Here is a 9,886-nt window from a genome sequence, read left to right on the forward strand (position 1 = left end):
ATGAATGTGCTGTAAATCCACATCATCTGGCCATGGATGTAGGGCCCACCTGCTGTGTGAACACAGGGCCCACCATGTTGTACATGTTTCATCTAATGTCGTCCACTTTTGCGGCCCAATTGATGTACATGAGGCCCATGTTTGAGGCCCAATATGATGTATACCCAGTACATGTGTTGAGGCCTATTGCGATGTATATGTGGCCCGTGTATGAGGCCCCAAGTGATGTATTTATGGCCCATATGATGAGGCCTGATGTGTTATATACAAGGCTCATATGATGAGGCCCGATGTGTTGTATACGAGACCCATATGATGAGGCCAGATGTGATGTGTAAGGCCCATGTGATATAGCCCACTTGATGTATGAGAGACCCTTGTGTAAGGCCCATTGAGATTGTATGTGGCCCATTGTAATTGTATGAGGCCCTTGTGTGAGGCCATGGGCCCACTATATGTTTAGCTCTATGTGGGCTACTCCTTGGGAGCAATATTGGTTAAATGTCCACATTGATGGGCGATGATAGTTAAATGTCCACATTATGACCTTCCCTTAGGCCTTGTTAGGCCCATTCTCACCAATTCCGATTATCGAGGCCGGTTATCGGTGCTGATTATCAGTGCCGATTATCGAGGCCGATGCTGATTATCGGTGCCAGTTATCGATATCGATTATAAGTATGTGACAGCATAGCAACATGATACATGCCCATACCATCATCTGCATGTTTGTTATGAGACGTGATCAACCATTGCATATGCCATAGGGCAGGATGTTTATGGAACTCCCTGAGAGACGAAGTTGCCCACATGAGCTCACAGTACGTGTAGGATTGCTGCATGACTGGATGGTATGACTCATGCATCTCACATTTTGTGATATGATCACCGTACATCCTATCGACATCAGGGTCATAGCCTCCACAATCATATCATGGATGGTCAGATGGGACACTGGAAATGTTTAGTTCTAGCATATAGGTGCCATAGATGTCCCTGGGTGAAAATCCCTAAACCTCTGTGGCCAGGAGACGCCCCAACATCTAGACCGAGTGGATATATATGAGAGCATAAATGTCGTATACCAGTAGGCCGCATCTCCCACTATTTCGTGGTCGATTGGGAGGGGTATGACCTTACCCGCCCAAGTAAGGAGGCAATATCTAAGTTGAGTTTGACCAACTTGAGGAATGGGTCCGATATCGACGAGTCAGGCCCGATATTGGCTGGTGGATAGTGAGGCCTTTTTCACTTACCCAGTTGTGTGCTCGGATAGGGGTGGCAAGCTGGCGTAGAGTGTAATAGACACCGGTGATGATCCCAGAGATGTACGGTAGTGATATGTGGACTTATTAAGTAGGAGTTGCATATTCATTCATTCATTCACTATCCACTCAGGCTGGTGGTGCGCAACTATTTGTTACGTGTACCTTTGCAATGGCCAGTATTTCGGTTGGGGCACACGATTAACATGAAATCAGGAGTTTACCACATTGAGTCTGACTATCCAAATTTATGTATGAGACTGGTTTGCATAAAAGTCCCTTGTGGTGGACCCCGTAGCCTGTGATACTATGTACTATCATCCCGACTTCATATTCCAGTTGATCATTTCATTCGCATCACATATTGCATTACATCCTCAGCACAGCATTTGGTTTACTGTGCTTCTGTATTGCATAACCTGATTAAGGTTGACGGTATTCGTGGACTCGGTATCTGATATTTGTCTTACTATGTTTCCGCATTACTCTGATATTGTACGATTTATGAATTGTCAGTATTTCCGCTTACTCTGATATCTATATGCTTAGCACGTGCATCGCACATACTTACGCCACCCTCTAAGTTTCCTATAAGCTCATGCATGATAGATGCATGCAGGTGATGTTAGATTGTAGCAGCATTGAGCTTGGAGCGTGCAGCGGTCTTCCGGAGCTTTGATTTTCGATATATGTATTTCCCTTTCAGCATTGTATTCAACTGTTTATATTAGTGGATATGTGATGATGATGTTGCATTTGTGATTTGGGTAAACTTGTGGTTATGCTTATTATGAGATAAATGTACGTTGGAAAAAAAACCCTTCTTCAAGGATCTCAGGATCGGAATCTTGTGTATAGGCACTGGGAGCCGAGAATGGGGTACTACGGAGCCTGTTGGCACCAGATTCGACAATTGAGAATTTTGAGATCCCGGTTTTCGAGTTTGGGGCGTGACAAGTTTCCTAAGACTTTTGAGGACATCTAGGATTTTTAGAGAGCTCTCAAGTTTCATAGTTTTAGAAATTATTTTTCTTTACAAGTTTTTAGACTTTTATTGATTTTTTCTTACTCTTTTGTTGCTTTCTATTTGCAATTTAGTTATGTTTTTCTAGTTCCCTCTAGCCCAAGCTAGAAGGGAAGAACCTGGGTTTAATGATTCTTTAAGTTATAATGATTGATTCTTTTTTTTTTTTATGATGAGATGAATGGTGTACGCATGTTATCAATTATCTAGGTTTAGGTTTTTTATCCATCATGTGAGATCTATATGGTGGATGATTAGGCTTAACCTGGATCAATTAGATTTCTTATATGGGAGATATTCTCAACGTGTTACATTATTTGATTCATTATCTCATGGATATTGAATACTTAAAATCACTGGCACTTGAGAATATATGTTAATAGTACTAATTCATGATTCTATAATCTTTTATATCATTTACTAAAAATATTTGAACTATTTTATTTTCCGATTAGGCCGACCATAGTGCTTGGATCATAATTGTGTTATCAAAGTCATCATGATTTATGGTTTATTAACCTATGTGTGGAACTTTGAAGCATAGGTGTTGTTTTTTAATTTAATTGAATTCCATTTAAAAGTCAAACCTTCAAAACTTCCAAAATCATTACATCCATTTAGTTTCCATTACTTAGTTTTGCATTTGATTTTTTCATTCTCCTAAACCATCTCTCTATGGGATAGACCATCTATTCACAGGATACTACTTATGAACCTCTGCACTTGGAGGCAAACAAACAAGTTTTTGGCGCCGTTGCCGGGGAGATGAAGGGAGATTGGATCTATGCAAGATATCTAAGGTAAGTTCTTTTTTAAAACCTCCAAAATTTCTATAGATTTTTTGTTCTAATTGCTTTATAGAATTTTTTTTTTCCTTTGAAAGTAAATTCATTTGGGTCTTTCAAGCACTAACTGTGACATAAGATTGCTCCTGCTTAGGATTTTACCACCCAAGTGTTATGGTTGTCCTACTGTTGCTGCTTGATCACAAAGATCATCCGTTGAATCTATTTTCCAGATTCGCATAGTTTAATTTCTACATTAGTTTTACTTTCTTTTGATTTAATTTGTTTTGTGGTTTGAACCCTCACTAGTCGACTTTGTCGCCTCAGTTGTTGGAAAGTTTTTGTTTTTACTCTTAAGTATCATACTTGCAATTTGAAGTTGTGGTTTTTGTTATGTGGTGTGGATGGTTTGTGTCCCATTGGAATAGGGATCAAAACAATCGATTCTCATCTGAAGGTGAACTAGTCCCAGGCCTTGATCATTCATTTAGGAAAGGCAATCAATACCACTTAGATTTCATGGTAGATCCAGTTGATAATGCAAATACGAATCTGTCAGATCCAACTATAGTCTAAAATAGAGAAAATCAACGCAATCCTCCTCTTGAGGATGAGAATGAAGTCATAAGAATGTGTTAAACTAACCACGGACATTACTTTGACATCTACACCCAACTTTACCATCTTGCATTGTGTTCCCTGCTCACATAGAGAACATTAATTTTAAACCAGGTGTGATTTAATTGATTCCTAAATTTCATGGCTTGGATTCTGAAAGTCCCTACTAGCACCTCAAGGACTTTGAGGAAGTGATTGCAACATTACAAGTAAACAATGGCAATAGGGATGCACTTAAACTAAGGTTATTCTCATTTTCTCTAAAGGATCGGGCAAAAGCGTGGCTCAACTCTCTAAAACCTCATACCATCACTACATGGCAAGCCTTAAGTAGAGAGTTTTTGAAAAAAATTATTCCTGAGCACAAAATAAATGCACTGAAACAAGAAATTATGTTGTTCTCCCAAAAAGGCAATGAATTATTTTTCCAAGCTTGGGAGCGCTTCAAAGACCTTCTACCCACTTGCCCATATCATGGTTATGAACCATGGCACTTGATTGATGCATTCCGAAAGCGGCTCACCATGGATACCCATCAGTTCATAGAGATGATGTGTGGTGGAACCTTTCTTGACAAATATCATAATGAGACTTACAATTTTCTAGACATGTTAGATGAGAATACTCAAACATGGGATGTCTCTACTAAACTTGACTAAACTAGACCCATTCTTAGAGAGAAAGTGGGGATGTACATCCTAAGAGAGGAAGACGACCTTAATGCAAAATCTGTTGCATTGGCTAGAAAGGTCGAAGCCTTGGAAATTAGGAAGGTTGATGCAATTAAAGCAAACACCTCCTTAGGTAATTTTTGTAGCATTTGTGGTAGTGTCGACCATGACACAAAGGATTGTCCAACAATCCCAATTGTACAAGATATCATGCATGAGCATGGGCAAGCAAATGCTATAAATAACTACCAAAGGCTAGTTGTGCAACCAATGAGAAACATGTACAATCCAAATTGGCATAACCATCCTAATCTTAGTTGGAGGAATGCACCACAAGGGCTTCAACAAAACAACTTCTTTGAGGCACCTAACAATGCACCATATGTGCCCCTACCAAAGTGATCATCTGTGGAGGATACATTGACCGCATTCATGAACTATTAAGCTTAAATGAATCAGTCTCTAATCCAATTAAATCAGGAATTAAAGACGATCGTAGTTAGGATTGGGACTCAATTAAATGCTAGGGAAAAAGGCACACTTCCTTCTGAACCTGTGTGAAACCTTAGAAATACACATTTCATTGGAGGCGCAAATCTAAGTGAGCTACATCATGAACAGGCTAAGGCCATCATTACCTTAAAAAGTGGAAAAAGAGGTCGATAACAAAATAATGCAACCGGTAGAAATACTGGAGGATGAGCTACCGTCTCAAGAGAATGATGAACCGGCTATGGTTCAAGAGCCGCAACAACAAAAGGATAAAGAGACTAAGTCACATGAGCCTCCAGTTCTGTTCCCATTTAGACTTAGGAACCCGACTGTCCCCATGAAATATTAAGAGGTGTTGGATGTGCTCTAAAAGGTTACTATCAATATTCCTCTGCTTAATGTCATTAGACAAATTTCATCATATGCTAAATATTTCAAGGACATGTGCACTGTGAAGAGGAAATCAAACATGCACAAGAAGGCTTTCCTCACAGAGAAAGTGAGCGCTATCATTCAAAAAAGGGTCATACCCAAATACAAAAACCCGAGAAGTCCCACTATTCCTTGCATTATTGGAAATTTCTAAATTGAACCTACTTTACTAGATTTGGGTGCAAGTGTCAACTTAGTACCTTATTCGGTTTACCAACAAATGGGGTTAGGCAAGCTTAAACCAACCTTGATTAAGGTACCAAGGGAAATTTTAGAGGACATGTTAGTCCAAGTGGAGAAATTCTACTTCACTGTAGATTTTATTGTACTAGACACTGAACCATGTGTAAATGCTAGCGCTTAAGTTCCCATTATTTTAGGCCGCCCATTCCTACCAACTTCAAATGCAATCATCAATTGTAGGAATGGAATGATGAAGTTATCTTTTGGTGACATGACCTTAGAGCTCAATATTTTCAATCTATGTAAGCAGCCCATTGCCAATAATGAGATCCATGAGCTGAATTTTATAGACTGCTTGATAGAGGAAGACGAATTGGAACCTAGCCTATCTAAGGAATTGATGAAAGTCTTTAGGGACTTGAAAAATTCTGATTTAGAAAAAGTGTTTACTGAAATTTGTGATGATAATGAGATCACTACCACCCAGGACATTGGTATATACCGATGGAGACTGCACTCTCAAATCCTGTCTATCGAGGACTTGCGACCTCTGCTATCACCAACCAATGCTCCAAAGCTTGATCTAAAACCACTACCAAATGAGCTTAAATATGTTTACTTGGTTGAAAATGAAACTTATCTTGTGGTGATTTCTTCATTTTTAAATAAGAATCAAGAGATTAAATTGGTGAATGTTCTAAGGGACCATAAAGGAACCTTGGGCGAGACCATTTCTAATAATAAGGGTATAAGCCCTTCCATAGCACCCATCAGATCCACCTTGATGAGGACGCCAAATCAATTAGACAACCTCAAAAGTGTCTCAATCCAAACATAATGGAATTTGTAAAAAATGAGGTGATCAAATTGTTGAATGTGGGAATCATCTACCCAATATCTAATAGTGTTTGGGTGAGTCCAACCCAAGTAGTTCCAAAGAAATTCAGAATAATTATCGTGCAAAATTCTAATAATGAACTTATACCAACACGTGTCACCACAGGTTGGCGTGTTCGTATTGATTATAGAAAATTGAATATGGTTACAAAGAAGGACCATTTCCCTCTATCATTCATTGATTAAGTTTTAAAAAGGGTAGCAGGTCACTCCTTCTATAGCTTCCTTGATGGATATTCCAAATATAACCAAATAGAGATAGCCCTGGAAGACCAAGAGAAAATCACGTTCACTTATCCATTTCGTACGTTTTCTTTTAAACGGATGTCATTTAGATTATGCAACGCCTCAACAACTTTCCAACGGTGTATGATAAGTATTTTTTCAAATATGGTTGGGAAGTTTATTGAGGTTTTCATGGATGACTTCTCTATATTTGGGAGTAGTTTTGAGGAATGCCTCAATAATTTATCTCGTCTTATCTAGGTGTGAAGAGAAGCACCTTGTCTTAAATTGGGAGAAGTATCATTTCATGGTTCAAAAGAGAATTGTTTTAGGCCATGTTATCTCTAAAAAGGAATCGAGGTATATCATTCAAAACTTGACATTATTGTTAATTTACCTATTCCCCGAACTGTTAGAGATATTAGATCACTTCTAGGGCACGTCGGTTTCTATAAAAGATTCATCAGTGACTTTAGTGTCATTACTAGACCCTTGGCTAATCTTCTTTAAAAGGATGTCCCATTTAAGTGGACAGATGAGCGTACAAGTGCCCTTAATAAAATTAAATCATCCCTTGCCACTATACCTATCATGCATCCACCAGATTGGACACTTCCTTTTGAACTAATGTGCGATGCAAGTGATTATGCCATAGAGGCTGTTTTAGACCAAAGGAAAAATAAACGGCCCTACGTTATTCACTATGCGAGTAGAACTCTAAACTCAGCCCAAGTGAACTCTAAACTTGGATAAGTTTAGGTCCTTCTTACTGGGATCCAAAGTGGTCATTTTCACGGACCACTCGACTTTGAAATATTTGTTATCTAAGAAGGATGCAAAGCTGAGACTTTTGAGATGGATCCTCTTACTCTAAGAATTTGACTTAGAGATAAAAGATAAGAAAGGAGTAGAAAACGTAGTGGCCAATTACCTTTGCAGATTGGTGTTAGATGATTCTACTAAGGAGATACATATTTAGGACACTTTTCCCAGTGAACAATTATTTGCAATCTTCAAATTGCCTTGGTATGCGGATATAGTAACTATCTTATGATGGGAAAAATGTCATATCATTGGAAGTCACAAATAGGAAGCGTTTTAAAACCGAGGTTAGGAACTTCTTCTGGGATGACCCGTATTTATATAAATATGGGACTGATCAAATTTTTAGACGTTGTGCCCCAGAGAATGAAGTTCAGAGTGTTATTCTCTTTTGCCACATGAAAGCATGTGGTGGCCATTTTTCTGCTAAGAAAATCACTGCAAAAATCCTACAGTGTGAGTTTTACTGGCCCACCATGTTTAAAGACACCCATGCCTTTAGTGTTACTTGTGATAGATGTTAAAGATTGGGAAGAGTGTCCCAGCGCAACATGATGCCTTTATCCCCTATTTTATTATTAGAGATTTTTTATTGTTAGGGTATTGATTTTATAGGCTCATTTCTATCTTCTTTTGGATTTCTTTATATATTGGTTGGTGTGGACTATGTTTCCAAGTGAATTGAGGCAGTTTCAAGTAGGACTAATGACAATAAATTGGTCATACGATTCCTCAAGAAAAATATTTTTTCTAGATTTGGAACCCCAAAGGCCATCATTAGTGATGGCGGGTCTCACTTTTGTGAGAGGACATTTGAGGCTTTGATGAAGAAATATAACATCAAGCATAAAGTGAGCACCCCATACCACCCATAAACGAGTGAACAAGCTAAGATTTCTAATCAGAAAATTAAACACATTTTGGAGAAAACTATAAGGCCAAATAGGAAGGATTGGTCCCTCAAACTATCCGACGTTTTATGGGCTTATAGGACTTCTTATAAGACCCTTATTGGAATGCCCCCATATAGATTGGTATATGGGAATGTAAGGCCCGTATCCTAGTCCGTACCATTCCATAAACTCCCGCAATCCTCCTTGTCGAATTTTAGCAAACTGCGACCTATAATCAAGTCGACTCGACCCGAGACTTGTACCCTTGCGACCGCGCAGTCGCCGTGGCTCCAACACCGCGTCTCGCGCACCGATGCGATACCCAGGCCAGGAGTTGTGGGCCCACGTTTATTTCGAGAAAACGTAACGCGTTAAAAATCCTGAGAAGAGAATCTCTACAATCTATCAAATCAATCCCATCAATCAAGTCAAGTACACATCCCATCACACTCATCCCTCTCTCACCCTAAAGTCAACAACACTTATACCTATCCCATCCCTTCTTACCAAAAAGTCAAGGCAACCCATGCTTCCCATGACATATCTCTTACACACCTCTCCTCTCTCTCTCGTTCCTCACTCCATTCTAAGCAACTCCCAACGAGAGGACGTCCAAGCTTCCCATGGAGAAGCTATGGTGTGGCTCTCTTCCTACCCCTTAATCTCCCATCTCCACCCTTCAACCTTCATCATCTTCCATCAAAGGAAAAGCCAAGGAGTTTAGGAGTCCGAGGAGCCAATAAGGAGCGAAATCGGTGGGTGATCCAATGATTTCCGCCGTTGATTTTATTTGAGGGCCCACTTGTAGCGGGACCCATTTAATGTACGTGTTGTAAACGGAGAGGAGCTCATAGTGGCGGAGCTCCTCCCTCGCACACACACTGTCTCTCTGTCTCTCTCTCTCTCTCTCTCTCTCTCTCTCTCTCTCTCTCCCTCTCCTTTTTTTGTGATGAAGTGTGGCCCACCTGATCCAGTCAGCTCAGATGAAGGGAAAACACAAATATCATTTTGATCCAACCCATGGTGGGCCATCACGCGAGACCCACCTTGATGGCATGCCCCATCCAAGGTCGTCCATCTACTGGACGTCCAGCGTCCCCGGATGAAGACAAAACACAAGTATCAGCTTAATCTAAAGCTGATGTGGGCCACACGTGTGGACCCACCTTGATATGTGTTGATTAACATCGTCCGTTGAAGAGCCAGGACGGTGGAGTGGATCCCACGCAGCAAGAATGCTACCGGATTGACGTCAGAAGTCCTCTAGGCCACCATGATGCACGTGTTTCTTCCAACCCTCCATCTGTTATGAACGTAGGCCCACCCCACACGTGTGGCACATGCGGGGGTGGGACCCACCTTGATGTACGTATTCTATATCCCTATCGTTTATCTGATGGGTGACGTCAGCAGGTTCTGTGGTCCCACCGTGAGATGTGTTATATCCTACACCATCCATCCTTTTTCAGCAGACGTGTAGGGCTCACCCCCCACGTGTTACACATGTGGGATGGGACCCACCTTGATGTATATGTCTTACATCAACCGTCCATCTGGACATGGACCCACCTCAATGTAT

The 9,886-nt window shown here is 40.3% G+C and overlaps 1 non-coding gene across 1 annotated transcript; it reads right to left on the reverse strand.

Moving 5' to 3' along the window:
- Positions 1-4,066: 4,066 nt before the first annotated feature.
- On the reverse strand, positions 4,067-4,173 carry LOC131238432 (small nucleolar RNA R71). Its single transcript, XR_009167842.1, has one exon. It is a non-coding gene; the product is annotated as a small nucleolar RNA R71 (small nucleolar RNA).
- Between the last annotated feature and the right edge of the window lie 5,713 nt (positions 4,174-9,886).

The sequence above is a fragment of the Magnolia sinica genome, chromosome 2 (genome assembly GCF_029962835.1).
Source record: "Magnolia sinica isolate HGM2019 chromosome 2, MsV1, whole genome shotgun sequence".
Lineage (NCBI taxonomy): Eukaryota > Viridiplantae > Streptophyta > Magnoliopsida > Magnoliales > Magnoliaceae > Magnolia > Magnolia sinica.